The following is a 24,459-nucleotide window of genomic DNA, read 5'->3' on the forward strand; positions in this document are numbered from 1 at the left end:
TTGTGGTTGAATTCCTTTTCACTTTTTGTCAAGAATCTTCAATAATATAACATTTAATTTTATTAAAATTGGTTAATTATAAGATTCTTTGATATGTTTTTTGTGAACCATTTGCAATTATACGAGATGGTCCTTTATTTGTTGCAAAAGAATCGATGGCCTCTAAGCCCAAAGTTTGGTAATTTCACTTTTCATTTACCAAAATCTTTGAGAGATTGGGTGGTTGTCACTTGTCAGTTCATGAAAGACTGGTGATCTTCCTGTAAGGTCCCGTCCTGCACAATGGAATTATTAGTCATCACTATATTTAATGGGCTGACATATAAAATAAATACTAATAGTCAAAACCATATGATCTTGGTCGTCCCAAACATAAATGATATTTCATCTCCTTTTTAATTATATAATTAGCAATCATATATATATATATATATATATGGGTGAAGCAGGTAAAGGCAATGGACAGAGATATCATTTACTTTTTATTATTGAAGTCGGCGGATATACTACTTGGGCGTTTATGAAAAAGTTTTTTTTTATGACACACACACTTATGAGTGTGTAAAATTATTTTAAATATTTTTATTATTAAATATTAATAATAATTTTTTAATTTTAAATATATAAAAATTTTAATTGCATCTAATGGCTCTCATTAAAATTATTTTTATTAGAAATATTGATAAGATATCTAATTAGATTATAAAATTTTTTATTACATTAAAAAATATTATTTTTAATTCTAATAGTATCACATAAAATATTAATTAATATTATAAAATTTAATTTTATAGTTGAAACATTAATTTTCTTTTAAATATAATTATTTTTCAATTATAATTGTCTTTTATTTATAGACAATTAATTTTATACTTCATAAATATTTGTATTTTATATATAATTGTTATTTAAAAATAAATAAATAAATAAATATTAACGTGCAACATTTTTTTTTTTGGATTTAGAGGAAGGGGGATTCGAACTTTACAGTTTAGGCAGGGGATCATGCATTAATCAATGAGCCAAATGCTCGGATGTAACATGTAACATATGTTATTGAAAAAAATTAATATATTTAAAACTATGGATGTTGGAAAACTTTTTCTAATTGATGAAACTGCCCATATTTGTTCACTATATCTAAATTATCATTATAAATAATGTTTTCTTATCAATATTAAAAGAAATTATCTAATTTGTAAATATATAAGATTTAACCAATTTGTAAATAACAATTTTACTTGCACTCAAAACTTTCATTAGACAATATTTTCCTAATTCCAATAGTATTGAATCATTTACAAATTAATATTCTAAAATTTTAATTATATATAAATGAAACATTTATAATTTTTTATATATAATCATCTTTCAATAATAATTATCTTTTATTTATAGATAATTAACTTTACACTTTGAAAATTCATATTTAATTATTATCTAAAAATAATTAAAAAAGTATTTATTATATGCAATGCATGCTATGATAAATATTACCTTACTGTAAAAGCAGAAGTAAGATGTTTGGCTTTTGAAATTTTAGCTTACGAGGGAAGTCCATTTGAGCTTTTAGACAAGGTATCTCAAGTACACTATATCTCGCATGGTGTTTGGATGAACACTTTTACACTAGCCAGTTAAGAAATTGATTATATCTGAGTAAGCACACAATATAACCACAAGTTAGTTCATGAAATTCAATAACAAAATTATAGAGTATAGCGAATATCATATACACAACCACTAATCTCACAAAAAGAAAAATGTTTTATTAATAATGAAAAGAGTATAATGGGACTATGAATACAAACGCTCACCATCGTTGGACTATAGAGGCAGCCTTAGATGGTTAACCATAAATATAGCCTAATAATTCGTTAATTGCTAACCCCCTATAAGGAGTTAATGCACTTTTACAAGAATGACACCAAGAACCATTACAATGCTTGAGATGGGGACATTACTTTCCCGTTTTTCCCTTAAAGAGTCATGTGCATATGCAGCCATTTTCTTACAATGCATAGTAATATGGGCTGTTGGGCATTTGGTTCATCATACTTTTCAAAATTTGGGACTTTGAATTTGGGTGGGATAATGTCAAGCCCAGCTCTATCATATACTTGCCATGTCATTCATGTATTTGATAGCATGTCTGCATACTTGGATGCCTCGGAGAATCGTTAAAAGTCGATATCGTACCTAGTGGTACAATTAAGTCGATTAAAACCTCGAACTAGTTTGAATAGAGATTTTAGGATATATTTGAGAGTTATTGAACCTTAAAATGTCTTAATATGGTGATTCGGAGTTCGAGGATTAATTTGGAGTCAAATTAGGAATTTTCATAACGTAGGGGCAAAATGGTCATTTTGTCACCCGATGGCAAAATGGGAATGTTGGATGAAATTTTTGATTAAGTTTGACTAATTGGAGCATGATTTGAATTTAAGAAATGAAAAATTTTAATTTCGACATTTTTCCGAACATAAGGGCAAAACAGTCATTTTACGAGTCCACGAGGACATAATTGGAATTTTTGGAATTTTACACCACCATAACACTTGTCAAGCCCATGAATTTCACCTATTATTATTTTATACTTTGGATAATTAAGAAATTACATGTGGTGGTGAGAAAATGCTTAATTGTTAAGTTTTAACCACGGACCAATCACATGGTGACACATGTCAAGCTTTAATATTTTTATAATTTCCTTTATAAACTCTCCCATTTCACTCTTCATGGCTGGCCAAAGCAAAGAACAAAGAGAAACGAATAGAAACAAACCCTAGAGAGGAAAATTCAAGAGAAATTTGTTGAATTTCAAAGAACAAAGCAATCAAAGGTAAGATTTTTCAATTTTAGCTTAAGATCTACCTTTCCCATGCTTTCTTTTTCATTTTCTATGGATGAAACACAAGTTTCCATGAGGGAATACTTGCTGGCCGAACATAGGGAGAGAGGTTTTGATGGTGGATTTTGCTAGATTTCATGATATCTTAGTGTTTTTAGTTGTTTGATGATGTTTGGCATGAAAAACAAGCAAGAAAATCACATGCCCTTCAACAACCCTCTTTGGCTGAATTTTATCTATGACATGTTGATGATGGATATTGTTGTATTTCATGTTATTTAGCTCGTATTTGATGATTTATGGTATCGAGTATCGAAAACGGTTATCGAAAAGTATATTTCCTTTAGTAAACGACTTGAACAATAATCAGAAAATCATAGTGAATGGACTTGGATTTAATTCTTACTGATATAGATGGATTTATCGGACTGTGTTAACACTAATTAACTCGTTAGTTCGGAATCGGAATGAATTTCGGTTACGATGAATTAAGTCACAATCAAGCTCATTAGGGTACTTTGGTGTATTTGGAATATTGAAAGTGAAATGAATATATTTGAAGTTGAATCGGATGTTTTGGTTAATTCAATAGTGTATAGTTCGAGTTAGGTCGCATACAAATTCAGTCTGATCATAATTGAACCCACGTAGAACACCGTCTTTAAGTGATTATTCGAACAATTCTCATCCAATTTCATGCATTCATATAGAGCCTAAAATAGTTTTATAACAGTTTGGCACAAATATATTGAATTACGTGTCGTGTATTATGTATAGGTGGTGAACCCTTTGATAAGGGTAAAGATATCATACCTGAGGACCAAGAATAAGAGTACTCCAAACTCCCATTATTGTGAGTAATCAAATGTTCATCTTAACTATCTAAAGTAGTTTATACTCATTTTTATGATTTTAAAGAATAATGAACTTAAACTGTAGATTTTTATGTTTTATAAGTTAACTGATGGTTAAATGAATGAGATTTATAAATTGTTTTGCAATTTAATGATGATTTTGGAAATTGAGTAAGTGGAGACTATAAATTTGTGTTATTTATATATATGGTTTGAATTGATGGCTTATGACAATGTGATGGCATGAATGGCTGGATTTGTGGTTTGTGGATTATATAAACTGTTTTGTTTTACCTTGACAGGCTAGGTAATAATATATTAGTCATGTCATGCTGTCAAAATTTTTATTGATTTGGTGGGTTATTTGATTAGCTTACTGCAGTGGGTGGGTTTTCGTGGACCAGCCTATTAGAGGGGTACGGTAAACCCCGTTATATTTTACCTTAGTACGAGAGGTGCGAAGGGTATCTCCTAAGGTAAGTTTAGAGTTCATTTCACGCCGAACCATCATGTGAAGATGAAACTCAACCAACGCCAAGGAATGGCTATATTTTAAAAGTAAAAACATATTTTATGAGTAAATGTCGTTTTAACATCCTTGGCGGACTCGGTTGGATGCTTGGGCCAAGGTGTCCCCAAGTATGAGTTTTGGCACAAGCCAAGTTTTTAAGAGAATCATAAGCCTTGTTGATTATTTCGATGAAATGAAATTGTTTTATATGAATTGAAATGAGTTTTAAATGTTATGAATTATATTATGATGGGATGATTTAACTGTCTCCATTTACTCGACTTTAGATGTTGTAGATAAACCTTGCTTACTCACTGGGTTTATAAAAACTCATCCCTTCTTTTTACCCATTTCAGGCTCAGGATAGTCTGTAGATAGCCGATTTTGTCGAGGGTTGCTTTTGGATTTGCATCCTTAGAAATCGAAGGTCTACAGTCTTATATATTTTCGATTATATTGGGGCCCACATGTCATTGTAGAATATTTTTGAATACCTGGTTTAGTGTGCTATTATATATATGAATTTATTTTGCTCTTACGTCACAAAAATTGTTTATGCAGGATTCTATAAATATTATTTTATAAGAAAATAGAATATTTTATTTAATACTTTTATTTAGTTTGATTAGCCATAATTTCATTTTAAATGGATGATTTAGATTACTAAAATTATTTTTAGATAAGAAATGTATATTTTTCAATCGTATGATGTATTTTAACCAGATTTCAAAATTTTCAGGTAAAAATGACCAAAATACGCTTGTGTGGCAGAAATTACTTTTTGTTTGTTTTGATTTAAAAATAGTTTATATTCCCTTAAAACATGATATTTAGTAACTATTGCTCACAGGGGACACGTAAAATTGATGCAAGAGCATTGCGAGGTTTCGGTTGACATATTGGGTAATGAATGTCTATCGAGACATCACGACGGTTGTCACGGGCTCGAAGGGAGTACCGAGTCGTGAGAGATAATCACACTGGGTACCAAACATAAGTTTGTTGCATCAACAAAACCATATATATCCATCCTTTCAATGACTTTAAGGCACTCCTCCAAAAGGTCGTGTTTTTGTTGCATTTTCAATTATTTCATTGACTCGAATAAGTCTACTTTCAATTTTCCTTAATTTTTAGGGTCATCTAAGTCAAGTACAGGATTCGAGTTGGAAAGAATTGCCCTTGGAATTGACATAGTCTAGCCTGGCATTTGCAATTGGTTTCGACCTTGCGAACTTGAAGATCCTTCGAAAGCCCTTTTCTCTTAATTGCAATCATCATCTCCATTAACTTTGCCAACTGTTCCTTTATCTCTTCCTAATGCTTCTCAATCTTGTCCATTCATTTTGCTTACTCATTTCCCATGATTCTAACTTGAACCCATGTATTACAAAAACAGTAAGTGAGCATACTTTTCACAAAATGGATTTAAATTAGACTAAGTCAAATCATATCCTACCTAAGATTTTTCTAAATATATTCCTTCCTTATAAAAGACTTAAAAAGAGATATTTTATCCAATGGAATCAACAACATTGTTGTCTCTTTTTTCATTGAATGTAATAGAGTCAAATGATGCTACTTACAAAAAGTGGATGAACGATGAATGCATGTGTGCTACAATCGATGGGTGCTTGAATGTTTGATAGGATGTGTGTATGAGTAAAGGGATGATGATTTATTCAAAAGAAATTTTTTAATGATGAATGGCAATGAAACTTTATATGCATGAATGTGTGAAATGCCACAAAGCCTTGACAAATGAATGAAGTGATATAAAATAAAGAAGTACAACTAAAATGTAAGAAAATTTAAACATTGTACATGTAATGCGAGTACAATAAAGACCATATTATTAAAAATCATGTAAAGTGAGAAGTGAAAAATTTATTCAAAATTAAAATTCTTCTTCTTTTTTTTTTAAAGAATGAAAGAAATGAAAAACCCCTTTAATTTCATTTTTTTTTGTTTTTTTCACGAGAAAGAAAAAATTGAAAGAAATATCATTTTTTTCTTTTTTCCATTTCATAGATTTTTTAAAGGACAAAAGAAATAAAGAAAAGACTTTGTTTGTTTTCTTTTCCTTTCTTTTTTTCCTTTTCCCTCCTTTTTGAAAAACATTACTCGAAGAAAAAAACACCCTTTTTGTTAAACTTTTTATTATTATTTTATTTTTAGTACACTTTTTATTTTTATTTTTTGAATTGGCTAGGATGCCATTAAGGGTTATTAGAAATGTTAGCTCAATGAATAAGTGACAAGAATGTCTAAAAGAGGGGTGAATTGGACTTTTAAAAATTTAGAAAGTGAAAAAGAAGCTACTATAGTCCACTATAAATCTCTAGATGACTATGGTTGTGATCTTGTTAATTGACCAACTTCATTGCCTTTCAAACAAGCTTGAAGTCAACTATAAAGACTCAAGGGTCAATCTTAGGCTAGAAAACTCTTTTTGAAAACTTGTAAAAGGAATTTCAACAAAAACCTTAATGTACACTTTGAAATACTTAAAAAGTTCTTCAAATGTAAACCAAATAAAGGCAACTTGAGAAAAATATTTCAAGAAATCTTTTCAACAGGAATTAGATAAGTAATAATGGTAGAAAATGATTAGACAAAAATACCAACCATGATTTAAGGAGAATGAGTATGATCACATGTAATTATGAGATGGTTTTCTTGAAATGAGATGTAACAACATAAAGCACTGATAAGAATAAAGATGTAGGGTAAAACTCTAACCTTTTTAAAATAAATTTCTTACTTGCGTCAAAAACAAAATAAATGATTTTTCTAGAACAAGTTTTCAGAAATAAATCACAATGCACAAAAGTAAATCAAGACACATGTCATGACCCAACACTCCCTTTGAGCCAGTGACAACCGCCGCGAAGTCTCAGTAAATATTCATTACCCGGTATGTCAACCGAAACCTCGCAAGGCTCTTGCATCAGTTTTCCACTTCCCCTGTAAGCAATAGTTACTAATATCGAGTTTTGAGAGAATATAAACTATTTTAGATCGAAAACAATCAAAATAAAATTTTGACCACACAGGGTATTTTGGTCATTTTTACCTTAAAATTTCGAAACCTGATAAAAATACAACATATGGTAGAAAGATATCCATTTCCGATTAAAAAATTTTTTTTTGTAATCTAAATCATCCATTTGGAGTGAAAAGTTGACTAATTAGACTAAATAAAAATATTCGATAATATATTCTATTTCTTTATAAAACAATTTTTTATAGAACTATGCATAAATAATTTTTGTAGCGTGAGAACAAAATAAATTCATACACATAGTGATATAGTAAACCAGGTATTCAAAATTATCCTATAGTGGCATATGGACCCCAAGATAACCAAAGGTGTGCTAGAATGTAGACCTACGATTTCCAAGGAAGTAAGTCCAAAAAAAATCCTTGATGAAATTGACTGCCTACAGATTACCCTGAACCTGAAATGGTTAAAAAAAAGAAAGGGTGAGTTTTCATAAACTCAGTGAGTAAACAAAGTCCGTCATTAAGATCTAAAACCAAGTAAATGGAGACAGTTAACTTTTCATCATACCATAATCCACAACATTTTGTAATTGTTTCAAATCATATATATATAAAACAACACATTTCATTATAATACACATCTCGACTTATAATTTTCTCAAAAACTTGGCTCGTGCCAAAAATCATACTCGGTGATACCTTGGCCGAGACATTCAACCGGGTTCGCCAAGGTTATTAAGTTAACAATTACTCATAAAAACATAATTTAGCCATCCCTTGGCGTTAGCAGAGTTCATCCTCAAGTGGTGGTTCAACGTGAAGTGAACTCTATCGTACCTTAGGAGATATCCTCCGCACCTCTCATACTAAGGTAAATATAACGGGGTTTACCATACCCCTCTAATAGGCTGGTCCAAGAAAACCCGTCTACTGCAGTGGCTAATTAAATAACCCACCAATCAATAAAATTTTGACAGCATAATGTGGCTAACATAATACTACCCAGCCTATCAAAGGAAAACAACAGTTTTTATATTTCACAACTCAAAAACCCAGCCACATATGTCATCACGTATCAGTTCATAAATCATCAATTCTAAACATTGGTACGTAAACTTAAATAAATAGGCAACATCAAAGGTTGGTCTCCACATACTCTCATTTTCAAAAACATTATTGAATTGTAAAATAATTCATAAACCTTATTCCTTAAATTGATTACTAGTCATAGAACATAAAATTCATTTAGGTTCAATATTCTTAAAATCATAAAAACGATTGTAAAAATACTTTAGATAGATAAGATGAACAGTGGTTACTCACTTTGACGGGAATTTACAACACTCCTAGTCTTGATCCTCGGGTGCAATACCTTTGCCCTTATCCGAGGGCTCACCACCTATACATAATGTGCAACAGGAAATTTAATATACTTATGCTAAATCGTCACAAAACTATTCTATGTTCTATATGAATGCATGCAATGAAATGGGAGGTGTTCGGCCTATCGCGCACTATACACTATTTAATCGGTCTAAACATCCAATTCGATTCCAATTAATTTATTGCACTTCCAGTACTCCCCAAAATTCCACACACTTCAATAAAAATCTATTCTAAGTGCAATTACCAAAATATCCTTCATTATGGTGCAAATTGCTAACTAACGCGAGTAAAATTTTTCGGTACCCGTTTTCGATTTTCGGTATTCCTAAGCACCAAATACATCTAAATGGCATGAAAAACAACCAAATTCATCATCAATCCTCACCCATAAAATTCAGCCAAGATAGGTTCTATAATGGGCATGTGGATTTCTTGCTTAATTTTCATACTAAATGTTACTAAACACCTAAAAACACTAAGTTACTTTGAAATTCAACTAAATTCATCACCAACTTTCTCTCTCCAAATCTGGCCAGCATATTGCCCCTCATGAAAACTTGAATTTAATTCATGGAAAATGGAAAAGAATGCATGGGCAAGATGAATTTCAAGCTTAATATTAAAAATCTTACCTTTAGTCACCAATTTCTTGAAAATTCAACAAATTTTCCTTAGTTTTTCCTCCCTAGGGTTTTTCTTTTCTTTTCTTCTCTTTTCTGCAGGTGCTGGTCGGCCTTGAAATGCTGAGTGGAAGAGTGTGGGCTGGTTTTTAAATGGCAATATAAAAATATTAAATTTTTGACACATGTCACCTTTTTATTGGTCCACTTGTTTTAACTTAATTTTTAAGCCTTTTCTCACCACCACAAATGCTCTAATATTTATCCATAGCATAAAATAATAATAGGTAGAATTCTGGAGCTTGACAAATGTCATGGTGGTGTAAAATTACAATTTTGCCACTGAGGTGGTAAAATTACCATTTTCCCCCTATGCTCTGAAAAATACCGGAATTACAATTTTTTTTCACTTCTTAACCTCAAATCATACTCCAATACTCAAATCATACTCTAATAAGTCAAATGGGGCCAAAAAAATTTCCTAAAAATTCTCATTTTGTCCCCAAGTGGTAAATGATCATTTTACCCCTAGATAGTGAAAATTCCGGTTTGACTCCAAATTGATCCTCGAACTCCAAATCACCATATTAAACCATTCTGGTACTTTAATATCCTTAATTTCATCTCAAATTCTCTATTTGATCTAGTTCGAGGCTTAAATCAACTTTGTTGTACCTCTAGGTACAATACCTACTTTTGTAAATTTTTCGGGACTCTTCTAGCATGCAATCATGCCATCATCACATGTATGTCATGACAAGTATTTTATAAGGTCGGGCTTTTCAACACAAGGGTTTATAATGGTTTGTCTTTCTGAAATGCCTATATCCACTCCCTCAGAGCACCAAGGAATATCAAATCCACTATGGGAAGTGAGCTTCTTATGGGATCATGTAAAACACTCATAGTGGCTTTTTTGGGAGCAACCATAATCCTCACAAAGCTTTTTACTAAAATCAAGTGAAACCCATGGTTTTTAATGGATTCAACCACAAACCCAAGGTTTTTAATGGGTTCAACCACAAACCTACACTAACTTTTCAAAGATGAGTTAGAACCTTTACAAGGAATAACAAGTGTGCCTCTAGGAGGTAGATTTTGCTAGTTTGGTATAATGGAGGAAGAATGCCTAACAATGGATATAAAGATGGGAGTGAAAGCATAAAGAAATTTTTAGCTCAAGAAGGCTTTGTTTCTCTCATTTTCTTTCAAGAGTTTGGCCTTTTTCTTTTTTCTTCTTCAACTTGAAATGCTTCCAAATGGTCATTTTTATAGTTAAAAGAGTCTTGGAGTTGTTGAAAGTGATTAAAGTAAGAAACTAGTCCTTTTCCTCTTAAATTTTGTGTCTTACGGTGATCTATAGTCAAGTATTAAAGTTCTCTAGTTGATCCACTTCCAAAAAGCTTGTATTTTTTAGTTCTAAGCTTGAAGGGTTAATTGGCTCTTTCTTCAATTGACTTGGGCTTTAAAAATCTTAACTTTTTTGAATTCTTTGCCTCAGGGTTAATTAACCTTCTAATTTCTTCAATTCCTCATGCTCTCGGCCTTAAGGTCGACTAGGGACTTTATAGGGTTGATTGGGGCTTTGCAAATTCTTCATTTCTCGTCCAATTTGCCTTAAGGCCGATTGAGAAAGCTTTAGGGTTGATTGGCACTTCTTGTTCACCAAGTTTTGTGCACATTTTGCCATTCAATTGACTGGCCTTGCTCTAGGATTGATTGGAGCCTTATTTCTTCAAGATTTGTTAACATTTTAGCATGTAACTGTAACACCCCCAATTTTCAATATAAACTCAGTTAAATAAGAATGATTTATGAAATATAGTGTCTTGAAGACGTTCAATGATAGATTAAATGTGTTGAGTATGTGGAAGCATGCCAAATGACACTTAGGCAAAATTTTATGAATATATTTGGTAAACCTTAAAGTTTGATATTTTGATGAAGATTTGATCATATAATTGAGTATATGTATGAAGGATTTCAAGTATATGAATAATTTGAGGTGTTTGATGGAAGGAAAGTGAATTGGAGGCCTTAGGAATGAATTTTGGGGACTTAATCAAGTGAAAAACCAAGAAATTGGGCATGATAACATCTATCGATAGATGCAAGATAGAAAGCTTGGGAAAACAAGTTGGATGAACATCTATTGATAAATTCTCTTAACTATTGGTAGATGACCATTCGAGAACTTTGTAAAGCAAAGAGGCCTAAAAACTATAGATAGATCTACGAAATCTATTGATAGATAGCCATATGAAATTAATGGAAACTAAAGTGAGAAGCGCTTATTGATAAATCTGCGACATTTATTGATAGATCGCCAAATGGGGAAAAATAGAAAGAGGGCTAGGACACAACTTATCGATAGATTTAAGGAATCTATATATAGATGAAAGTTGACACCAAAATTTATAAAGGGATCTATCGATAGATGCCTCTTATCCATCGATAGATGCCTCTTATCCATGTAAAAATGATAAGGTTGAAGGCTTTATTTGCCTCAAAACAAAAGAAGAAAACCTTTTCTCTCCTAAACCCAAAAACCCTAACCTCCCAAACCAATTTTTGGAGCTATTTGGAGTAAATTGGAGCTTGAAAAATGCTTTTAGAGGTAAGATTCAGCGTTTTTACTAATTGATTTTCAGTTTAATATGTAAATAACTTAACATCTATTTGATCCAACTTTGGTGAGATTCTTTACCTTGAGTTTGTTGGGGATTTGGAGTTGAGATTTGAGCAACCCAACCACTAAGGTAAGCATTTAGCTTATTGATGAATGATTTGAGCTCATATATTGAATAAGGTTATTTTTGAAAAGTTAGATATTTCGAAAGCTAGGAAACAAATATTATTTAAATGTTTTGATGTGGTTAAGGGCAGGTTGAAGCTACCTAACTCGTTGGAAAGCTAAAGGACGATTAGAGACTAAGTATTGGAGCTTGGCGATGGAACACGCCTTCGACTATCACTATGAGTGGGATATTTTGAAAGTGCATGTGATGCATGACACATTGTCAAATATGCTGCCATGTACTAGAATAGAAATTATATGTATGTAATTGACAAGATGAACATGCCTAGGCTAGAGAACAACAATGTATGTGATTATAAATGCTATGTATTGTGTGGCTTAGTGCAAGCCACATAGTGACCTATGATGTTTGAGCTTAGACTAGGGGGTTTAGTGAATTTGATGAACGTCTAGGAGTAGATTACTCAAGACTATTGACTTTCAAAGAAAATGAATATTTGATGCCTTAGAGATTTAAAGGCACTTCGAACTACATTGAGCTTGTAGACAATTAAAGCTCATTAAATGCGATTTGCGATGTGGTTGATGGATATATGTGACATCAAAGGTGTGATGGCCTCATTTGTGTATTCGTATTCCATCTGATAATTAGAATTCTAGATGTTGATTTGATTTGAGGTTGAGTAGAGCCTTACGCCTTGTGACTATGTGTGTTTGCAAGGATGATGGTAAGTAAGGGATGTTGGCATTAGTCCTGCCTATGATTCCTACCTGCAATGCTTTGATGCCACCTATCTAAGACTACTCTCGGTGATGCCATTTGTTCGGAGCTTACTCTGGATGAATGACTCTGATTCTCCTTTCGTTGGTTTAGCATGCACGTGATTTGATTCTTCGTAAGTGACCTAGCCCTGAGCGTGATTTGATTATGTCTAGGGGAGGACAATTCTAGGATTGTGATTTGAAGTGTGAAGTGATATGACATAGCCTTGGATAAGCTTAGATAAATTTGTTTTCAAATTGATATGATACTTTGGGAACTAACATGTGCCTATGGATATTTACTTTGGTATGGCTTTGAGGATAAGCCTAGTGTTATACTATTTGTAGAGATTTGTAGTACCTCGTACTTTGAGGTGGTGGCTAATAATGCTTACCAGCTGCTAATTGAGGTTGATTGTCGAGTAAAAGGGGTAATTAAGAAGTGAACCTATGAAACCTCGACCTCTATAGACACGTAACTAGAAGTAGATGCTATAAAACAGACTTGGGGTAATTTCGTCATTTTCTTTAGTGAACCCCTAGAAGTATGCTTTCAAACATTATTAAGGCTTAAGTAGGCCTAAGGCACAAATGAGTGATGAAAATAAGGATAAGATGATGAAGGAAATAGAAATAATGATGATTTCTAAGGTAGGGGTAAAATGGTCATTTTGCATCTCGAGTCTAAATTTTCAAGTTTTCGCTAACTTGAGTAATTCTAAACCATTATGGACTTTGTCTCGGTGTCCAAAGAGTAAAAAGTTGAACTGAAGGAAAGAGGAAGACAAAGTCACTTTATGGAGGGCATTTTGTTAAATTACATGAAAAATTAGATAAACTTTAGATATAAATATCTAAAGCTTAAGCAATTTCTAGCAGCTTCCAGCCATTTCTTCTTCCCTTCCCATCTCACGTTTCTTCATCTCTATGGGAGCCTTCCATAAAGCTTCCATAGCTTTCTCAATTAACTTCAATTTTCATGCTTTTGAGCACTTTTTCATAGAACCTTTTGTGTTTTTTCACTCTCTCACCTTAAAACCCTTAAAAAGTCTTACTTCCATCTTCCTCTCACTAGCTGGACATGTGGAGAGAGAGATAGAGCATTTTCCTTGTTAGCTTGATGAATTTTGAAAGAGAATTCAACTACAATGACCATCAAGGTGAGTATAAGTTAAGGTTAAATTTTTGTAGTTGTTAATAATGGCTAACAATGGGGTTTTTGAGTGTTTTATCATTGAGGTTGTTTATTCACTCTTAGGATGACTAAAGTAGTGTGAATAACTAGTCACTTAATGGTAATTGGAAGCTAGTTAGGAATAACTAGTAGAACTTGATTAGGAAAGAGCTTTTGGAATTATATTAATGCCAATTTTGGTTGGTTATGATGTTGTGTGTGTATAGGTTTCAACAAGGCCTCACATGTCCATTTAAAGCTTTAGTTGAGGTTAGAGTCAAGCAAAAGAATCAATAAGACCGGTGAGTGAACTTGCATCAAAGTGTTTTTGAGAAATACATATGTGTTGGGATGAAGCATTTAAATGATTTTACTTGGTTTTCATTAAATTATGTATGGGAACAAGCCATTGATAAAATGTTTTGATGTTGTGAAAATGTGAAATGTGTAAAAAGATGAATCCATGTGCTCCTATATTATGTTGGTATGTATATATATGAATATGTATTGTACATTGATGAATAATGTTATGTGATGATGATGACCCAGCTATGTGCGATGTGGGAGTGCACATGAGGTGATGATGACTCGACTATGTGCGAATAGGGAGTGCGCATAAGATGATGATGACCCGGCTATGTGCGAGTAGGGATTGAGCATAAGCCGATGATGATGACCCAGCTATGACGATGAATGAAGTTTATGATTATAATATGTGATTGAAATGAATAATGAGAAACTTGATTATTGTCAACGTGTTCACTTTGATGTCCATTATGGTAGGAATGGATTTTGTGGCATGCGAAAATCCTTTAATTGTCATCTGCCTTGAATCTCGCTGCAGGGAGAATGCATTCTTGCTGTAGCGAGAAACTTTTTGGTGGTGGGGGTACAAACCAACCCTATTTCTCACTGCAGCGAAAAAGAAATCTCGTTGCAGCGAGGAATTTCGCTACAGCGAAAATGGATTCTCACTACAGTGAGAAACTCTTGGGTGGTCCTAAACTTCTGGTGCAGTGTTTCCACTTTGATGAAGATTTTGACCACTTTTCGATCAAAACAGGGTAAAGTGGTAAACGTCAAAGTTGTAACCTGCCTCTTATCTTTCTAATGGTCTAAAAATCATGTTAATTGGACTTTTGTAGTAGGAGATATGCTTGAAAAATCAAAACATATGCAAACTGAGACTGTTTCTCGCTGCAACGAGAAACTTGTTGCCATGCTTGCTACCTTGCTTGATTTGACATATTTTTCACCCATTTAACTTCATGGATTGATCATGGGTTTTTGCAGCACTATGAGGTTATTAATCAAAGTTTGAAATGAGGGGTTTTTAGTAAGAAATTAAATCAATTGCATTGTTTGAAACAAGTGCATCATGATTTCCAAGTTCTCCTTATCTATTGCTTGTCCCTTTCTTATGTTCACTCACTAAGTTTTATACTCACGTTTTTAAACTTCATGTTTTCATATTTGGACGCAGTTGGGACCTAGATTGAGTGTCCATGTATGCTCGTCCTCTTGGTAGGTACTATGGCATCTTAGTAGTTGTACCTTCACCCACGGTCACTCCGCTGACAGTCAAAAGTCTGTTACTTATGAACACGTATATGTAATGTAATTGTTTTAAGTCAAATAGGTATATTTGATTACTGATGACACTATGAGTTGGCAAATGGGTGACATTATTTTAACATAATAAAATGGTGAGTATTGGGTCACTATAAAATGTTACTGAAATATTTTTAGTTGAGAATTACAATATGTGGTTTTAGAAATGATGGTTGGGATTAATGATCGGGATTGCATAAATAGGCTTGCTTAGGCTTAGTGGGCTATGCCCATTAAGCCCATGCGCCGGTCATAGCCTGTAATTTGGGTTGTGACAAGATTCCTAAGGATGATTAATATGCCCATAACATTGGAGATGTTTGTTAGAAGATTCGTTAAAAGTGCAATATTTGTATACAAGTTTAATATATACAACAAATTTCATTTTCAAGCTTTCAACTGGCATAATTGTTTCCTAACCGTACTCAAGGCATCACACAATCTTTTCACATTGCATGCCTTACCTTTTTTGATGGCTTGGATCTTGCATGCAACCTCAATGTTCTTCCAAAGCTCCATTCACCAAGATGCCAACATTATGCACAATTATTTTCTTAATGATTTTACCAACCATATGCCTTAAAACACAATACCATGCTTACAGTTTCTCTTTCACTTTGAATCCATCATGCATCCAAGAGTTTGATGGCTTGCATGTCACTAAATCCTCTCCAATCAAGATTTTCTTTGCTACCACAATACATTTCTTATAGTTACCAACCCATTTTCAAAGAACATTCAAGCTAAAACCACAATCCTTACCTTGTTTCTCTTGTATCTTGAAACCAAGCTTTACACCTCCATCACACTCCATGGTTTCTTTCTTGAATGTTGAAGACTCTTTTGGTGGTAGAATATCACAACTCTACAAGATAAAGGAAGGAAACTTCACAGTTTCTCTTGAATCCTCACAACCCAAGCCTTTCCCACCTTTCTCTCTTTTTCTTCATCTCTGGTGGAGCTTCTTAAAGACACTTTATTCGTTCTTTTCCTCTCTCAATGACCAGCTCTCTCTCAAGTTTCACCAGGGCCAATTCACATTCCTTTCACTCCTTGAAACTTGGAATTTATATAGCCATCCATTTAACCAATCTCAATACATGCACACATTCACCTTTTATTTTCATTTAGCCATTTTTCTAACCAATGAGTTTTCATGCACCAATTTCGTTTCTCTGACATTGGTTAGAAATCCTCCTTTACTATTCACATCCATCTTTAATTTACTTTCACTTAATTCCCACTTTATTTGTGCCCAATGGTCTTTCATGCAACTTTCCCACCTTAATTTCCATTGGTCTCCTCCTTGGCCAATGACATTACATGCAACTATATTTAGTTTCTTTAAGTCTAATTGCTACCAAGTGTCCATCATGCATAAATTTCCATGCATTCTTTTAGCTTAAAAATCCACATGCATATATTATCTTATTCATTTTGTCTTATGCCTTTTTGTTTGTCACATGGTAGGGGTCCCACATGTTCCTGACTACAAGTACATCCTTGCATGCATATCTTTGCATGTAACAGTATTTGTTACATGCATATTCCATCCTCCCACATAATCTAATTTTCCTTAGTTAGTTAATTTCCATTTAACTTTAAATGTTACACATAAGTCCTCAAATTTTTTCTTATTTACCATTTGACCCTCTAAACTTTTCATCCTTTACAATTTGATCCTTCAAACATGTGAAACCTCGACCTCCATAGATGCGTAACTAGAGGTAGACTAATGAGTGCATCAAATTCACATATTTAATGGGAGATTAAATACCTAATTAGTCTAAATTGGACTAGATTTAGGATCGAATTTAGGTATTTTTATTTATTTTATTATTTTAGTTTAATCAGAAGTTGACTGTTGAAGAACACCAAATGAAAAAATTCAAATTTAAAGATATTTTAATTGGCTAACACTAAGTTTAAATGGTTAAAGTTGAAGGAAGGGAAGCCTCAATTAGTTAAAGGGAGGACTAACCAATTAAAGAAAGACTATTGATAGGAGAAGTTTGAAACAGAATGTTCTTAATCGATTAAAGCCACCTTTAACCAGTTAATATAGTGAACCAGACTGCCAAATAGAAAAACTTTAATCGGTTAAACCTCATCTTTAACCAGTTAATAAGGCATTGTAAGCAAATTTGAAAAAAGTGACCATAAGACAAAACAACGATTATTTCTATTCCAAAACTCTTTCTAACTGCTAAAAATTGCCATCTAAGTATAAATAGAGGTTTAATAGGTCATAAATCACAGAGAGAAGCAATCCAAAGTGATTTTGAGCCTAGAAAATTAAAAACCCTTCTCTCTTACACTTGTATTCCACTCCTATCTTTGTGAAAGTGTTTGAGCTGAAGTTTGTACAACTTAGATTAGTTAGTTAATCATTTGTACCTCTTTTGATCTTCTATTTCTTGTTTACTTAGAATGTGCGAGACATTCTAAAAGGTAGTCTAAGCTAGGGTAACCTTCGGACTTGTTATAAAAAGGTTGGAGTTTAGGTTAAAGCTCACCTTGCAAAAGCTTGGTGAAAACTATTAATTCCGCTGGTTTTAGTGAAGTTGAGTTGAAAATCCTTGATTAGGAGATCAAGGTAATGGATATGGGTTAAAAGGACTGAATCACTATAAATACTTGTGTTTTGTCCACTTCTTTTTACTCTTTCTTTACTTGGTGTCTTTTAGCCTTAACTAGTTTGAAACTCTCCATTCCAAAATCATTTAAAAGTTTTCCAAACTTATGAGTTTCCTTCAGAATGTTTTTCATGCTATTCTCCCCCCTTTAGCATTCCATTGGACCAACATAGTATCAAAGCTTAACCGTTGATATTAAGGCTTAACATTCTAAGAGGAAGATCCAATGGCTAGCTAAAACTCTAATGTTGTTGAGGGTTAATCTAGAAATTGACCTCCTCTATTTGATGAAACTAATTAGATATATTGGAGCACTAGGATATCCATTTATATTAAAGTTTATGACTATAAGATGAAGGATGTCATTACTAAAGGTCCTTTCATTCACATGAACATAAATCTAATAACCGGTGAGAAAACTCCCAAAAAAAGAGATGAGTGGACCAAAGCTGAAATGAGGAAGGTGTAAACAAACTTCAAAGCCATAAACACTCTCCATTGTGCATTAGGCCCTACTGAGTTCAACAAAGTCTCAACATACACCCCTACCAAGGAAATTTAAGAGAAGTTAAGAGTCATTCATGTAAGGACTTCACAGGTCAAGGAGTTCAAGACCACACTTTTCACTCATAATTATGAAATGTTCAAGATGGAACCTGGAGAAGATATTACCACTGTGTATAATCTGTTCACAAGCATAACCAACAAGCTTAAGCAACTTGGAAAGGTCATCCCATAAAACGAATTGGTAAAAAGGCTACTTAAAAGCTTACTAAAAGGTTGAAAGCCAAAGGTGACAGCAATTTAAAAAGCCAAATATCTTAATGTCATCACCTTTGATGAGATATACAGCTTACTCTTCACATATGAACAAGAGGTGAAGGAAGAAGAAGAAGAAGAAAGGAAGGAAACTAAGGAAGAAATAGAAGTCAAAGCCAACTTTTGCTTGATGGCCAAAGATGAAGAACTTGAGGTAATTTTGGATTTATCTAATATTTCCTATGATGAATTTCAAGATGAGTATGATTGTTTATATGCTGAATTTGAGAAGATAGCTTTAAAGTATAAGCTTTTATACAAGAAAGTTTTATATTAGATGATGAATTAGAAAAGAGTAAATGATTTGAAATTTGTTTTTGATTAGAGATATGCTTTTAAAATTGAATTGGAACATTCCAAAATATATTTTGAATCTTTGAAGTTGGAACTAAAGAGAAAAAATGAGGCCTTGCAAAAGGCATTGAATAAGAATGTTGGTCTTAGCTTGAATAGAAGAGAGATAAAAACTGAAGTTGAACAAAGAATAAAAACCAAAAAGAAATGTTGTTTTAGAAAGGAAAAATGATGCATCTTTATTCTATTGTTATGCTTGTGGCAAGAAAAGTCATCTTTCTTATGATTGATATCATAAGGGTAATGAACTCCCCAAAACCAAGATGGTTGGGTCTCTAAAGGTTCTAATATGCTTACTAACCCCAAAGACCCATTAAAGTATAGGTACTTTTGATAAAAAAATAAAAAATTATCTTGTAGGTTGAGCAACAACAAAAAGAACAATATTTGAATGCTCAACCAAAAGAGAGACAACCTCAGTACTTGGATAGTGGCAACTCAAATCACATAATTGAAAATTAAAATTTGTTTGTCAAGCTTGATAGAAAGAAAAATGGTAGTATTTCTTTTGGTTACAATTCCAAAGTTATCATCAGAAGAATTGGAACCATTGGTAACACTTCTCAAACTCAAATCAAGCATGTTTTATTTGTTAAAGGTCTAAAGCATAACTTATTAAGCATTAGTCAACTTTATTATGGAGGAATTAGAGTTTGCTTTGATTCTCATTTTTGCCTTGTAATTGACATTAACACTAACAAAGTTGTATTCATTGGCGAAAGATTTGAAAATGTTTAAGTGATTTTTCTTGATGAAATTAATGTTCAAAATTACTCTTGTCTTGTGGCCAATGATGTTTATGATAGTTGGTTGTGGCATAAAAGACTAGAACATGCTAGCATGCACACCTTTTCGAAGCTTTTAAGAAAAGATTTCGTTATTGAACTTTCGAAGATTTCTTTTTAAAATGATAAAGTTTTGTGATACATGTCAATTTGGAAAACAAGTAAATAGTTCTTTTAAAACAAAGAAACTGATTTTAACTTTTAGACCACTTGAACTATTGCACAGTGACTTATTTGGACCTATTGATGTTATTAGAATTGGGGCAAGTCATATGGTTTTGTTATTGTTGATGATTACTTTATGTATACTTGGTTATATTTCCTTGCTCACAAAGATGATGCATTGCATGCTTTTGTTAAATATTGTAAGAAAGTGTAAAATGAGATAGGGTTTTCCTATGTTAGCGTTAGAAGTGACCATGGTGGTGAATTTGAAAATTGTGATTTTCAAATATTTTGCAATGAATATGATTTTGATCATAATTTTTTAGCCACTAGAACTCCACAACATAATGGAGTTGTGGAGAGAACAAATAGGACTTTGAAGGAAATGGTAAGAACAATGCCTTGTGAAAATAATTTGCCAAAATACTTTTAGGCTAAACTATAAGTACAACCTCCTACATTTTAAAAAGAGTTTCCACTAGGCTTATGGTTTTAAAAACTCTTTATGAGCCTTACAAAGGAAGAAAACCAAACATTTCATACTTAAGGAGTTTTGGATGCAAATGCTTTGTTTTAGATGATGGAAAACACACTTTGACAAAATTTGATGCTAAGAGTGATGAAGCTAATTTTTTAGGTTATGGATTAAATTCTAAAGCTTATAGATTGTTTAACAAAAAATCTTTAGTTATGGAAGAGTCTATTCATGTTGTTTTTTTTTTTAGACTAATGTTGCACCAAGAAAGGTAGTGCTTGATGATGATGATGATGATGTAGATGAAATTGAGAAGAGAATGAAAAGAATGAGCTTGGAGAACAAAGTGTTGGCTCCATTAGTTTTTGATGATAATAAAACATTTCCATTCCTTTGTGTCTAATATTTCTACTTGAGTGTGCAAGACAAAAATTTGTATGCCAAGAATAAATAAATCATTCAAAGGCACATATCAAAAATTATATGAATAAGGGAGCTACAATTGATCAACAAAACAGAAGCCTCTTAGTTGGATAATGAAGGTTATTAGTCAACTAAAATTCAAATCAGAAGTTGGCGGGCTCAAGAGTATTGGGAAATAGAAAAGTCGTAGTCAATCAAGAAATGGGTTAATCGACTAAGAGCCTATTGCCAGAAATCTGGACTTCAAGACAAAACCAACTTAATCGACCAAGAAGTAAGTTAGTCGACTAAGAGCTTACTGCTAGATATTTGGACTTCAAGACAAAAACAACTCAATCGACTAAGAAGGAAGTTAGTCGATTAAGTGCTCACTGCCATTAACTGGGATCAGAAAACAGAAACGACTTAGTCGACTAAGAGTGCAGTTAGTCAACTAAGATCGTTTTGTAAAAAAAATTGAATTAAGCACTAGAAGACAGATTAACGGTCAGAACTGCCACCAAATTATTTCCAACGGTCAAAAACTGCCTAACACCTATTAGAGCTAATTTTCCAAGTATTTAAGAGGCTTCCAACGGCTACAAAAGCAATTAAGGCTTCCAATATAAAAAAGAGCTCAAAAATTGAAAAAACCTTCAGCATACTTTCTACACTTCACTCTTATCCTTGTAAAATATTTAAGCACTTCACTTTGTACCACTTAGATCAAGTCAGTGATCATAGGTACTACTTTATTTCTCTTCTCCTTGTATACTTAGAGTGTGCGAGACACTCTAGGGGAATTTATTCAAGCTTGAATTGCTTGATTAGGTGTATAGGTTCTAACTTAGCATAGAAAAGTTAGTTTGGGTTTTGGTTGATCTTGGAAAAAACCATTGTAAAAGGTTGTGGTTGAGCTTGCTAAAAGCCATTGTAAAGCTTGGTGGGAGCTTGGGAATTCCACCGTTTTTAGTTAGTTCATTTCGAAAATCCTTGGTTGAACAATCAAGGTGGTGGATGTAGGTCCTTGACCAAACCACTCTAAATTTTTGTGTATTGTCTACTCTGTTTTTGTTTTTATTTTCATTCCTTCTTAAATCAATTCCTTATCTTGCATAGAACCAGTCTTTATTGATCTTAAACTTGTCCTCAACTTAGAGCCAATTTTAGTAAGAGCCAAAAAGTGTTATTCACCCCCTAGCACATTTACTTGGGACCAACACAAAGAAGAAAAATAAAGAAGAACCACCATTAAAGGACTTGAAAAGAATTGAAAATTAGCACAATGATCTTCCTAGAAGCTAGAGATTTGTAAAAGATCACCCTCAAGAGCAAATCATTGGAGATCTCTTAAATGGTGTTAAAACTAGAAGAAAACTAAAGGAAGCTTATGAATATGTCGCATTTATTTCACAAGTATACTTCAAGAACTTTGAGGAAGCTAAAAAGGAAGAGAGTTGGATTATTGCAATGCAAGAAGAACTAGGCCACTTTGAAAGGAACAAGGTTTAGACCTTAGTTCCAAGGCCAACCAACCATCCTATCATTGGTACCAAATGGGTATTTAGAATAAATTGGATGGGTTGGGTAATGTGGTAAGGAACAATGTAAGGTTGGATGCTTAAGGCTATAATCAAGAGAAAGGTATTGATTCAATGAAACTTTTACTCTCGTAGCTATATAAGAGGCAATTAGGGTCTTGCTTGTATGTGCATGTTATATAAATTTCAAATTATTCCAAATGGATGTTAAAAATGCATTTCTAAATTGTTTTATTCAAGAAGAAGTATATGTGAAACAACCCCCAATTTTGAAGATTTTGAAAAAATTGATCATGTTTATAAATTGCACAAACCATTTGTCACAACCCAGTACTTTCCTCGAGCCCGTGACAACCGTCGCGATATCCCGATAGATATTCATTACTCGGAATGCCAACCGAAACCTTGCAAGGCTTTAATATCAGTTTTCTCACCTCTCCTACAAGCAACAGTTGCTAATATCATATTTTAAAAGATTATAAGCTATTTCCAAACCAAAACAATAAAAAATAATTTTCATCTCTCGGGGGTATTTTGGTCATTTTATCTCAAAAATTTCGAAACCAGCTAATAACATAGTATGCGAGTGCAAAACACATATTTCATAATAAAAAATATGTTTAGATGTCTAAAACATTCATTTAAGGTGAAATTATGACTATTTGAATATAATAAAAAATATTTAATAAAATATTCTATTTTCTTATAAAATAATTTTTATAGAGTTATCTGTAAGAAATTTTTGTAGCATAAAAGCGAAATAAATTCATACATACTATAGTACAAATAGTCAAGGTATGTAATTTAATTTACAATGACACGTGGGCCCCCAAATGACAAAAGTGAACGAAGGTTGCGAACCTACAATTTTTGAGGAAGTAAAGCCTACTATAGCCTTCGACGATATCAGCTATCTACAAACTATCCTGAGCCTGAACTGGGTGGAAAGGAGGGTGATGAGATTATATAATCCCAGTGAGTAAACAAATATCATCTAAAATATCTAAAGCCAAGTAAATGGAGACAGATAAAATAGATTAGCGTAAAAATGATTCACAGCATTTCGAACTCATTTTAATAAGATAAAATAGATTCATTTCATCCAAATAAACAATGAGGCTTATGATTTCCTGAAAAGCTTGGCTCATGCCAAAATCATTCTCATAGTTAGTTGTTAGGGATACCTTGGCTTGGGGCTATCCTAACCGAGTCTGCCAAGGCTGTTAAAAAGTCATATATGCATAAATTATGTTTTTATTTTGAAAACATAGTCGTTCCTTGGCGTTGGTTGAGTTCACCCTCATGTGGTGGTTTGGCGTGAAGGGAACTCTAAAGTTTTACCTCAAGAGTTACCCTACGCGCCTCCTCACCAAGGTAAGAATATTCCTGGACTTCGTGCCCCTCAAAAAGGTTAGTCCACAGAACCCACCACTGCAGTGACCAATCTATAACCCACCAATTCAATAAAATTCAACAGCATGACATGGCAATTTTATCATTATCCAGCCTATCAAGGCAAACAATAGTTTATACATTTTCAATACAAATACCCATCCAGCCATTCATGCCCACATTATTATAAGCCATTCAATTCAAAACATAATTTACAATATAGCAAGTAGTCTCCAATTACTCCATTTTCAAGTCATCATTAAATTCCAAAACAATTTATAAAATCATTTCATTTAAACACATTTTCCATAAAATTTCAAAATCAGATACAACATACTTTAGATAATTAAAATG

At 32.8% G+C, this 24,459-nt stretch overlaps 2 long non-coding RNA genes across 2 annotated transcripts; one reads left to right on the plus strand and one right to left on the minus strand.

The window, feature by feature from the left end:
* LOC108661688 lies at positions 2,806-4,752 on the plus strand. Its single transcript, XR_001927458.1, has 3 exons — positions 2,806-2,845; positions 3,632-3,707; positions 4,576-4,752. It is a non-coding gene; the product is annotated as an uncharacterized LOC108661688 (long non-coding RNA).
* Positions 8,156-9,521, minus strand: LOC108661722. The gene is made up of 3 exons (XR_001927495.1): positions 9,244-9,521; positions 8,549-8,624; positions 8,156-8,232 (listed from the first exon to the last, which is right to left on the minus strand). It is a non-coding gene; the product is annotated as an uncharacterized LOC108661722 (long non-coding RNA).

The sequence above is a fragment of the Theobroma cacao genome, chromosome 4 (genome assembly GCF_000208745.1).
Source record: "Theobroma cacao cultivar B97-61/B2 chromosome 4, Criollo_cocoa_genome_V2, whole genome shotgun sequence".
Lineage (NCBI taxonomy): Eukaryota > Viridiplantae > Streptophyta > Magnoliopsida > Malvales > Malvaceae > Theobroma > Theobroma cacao.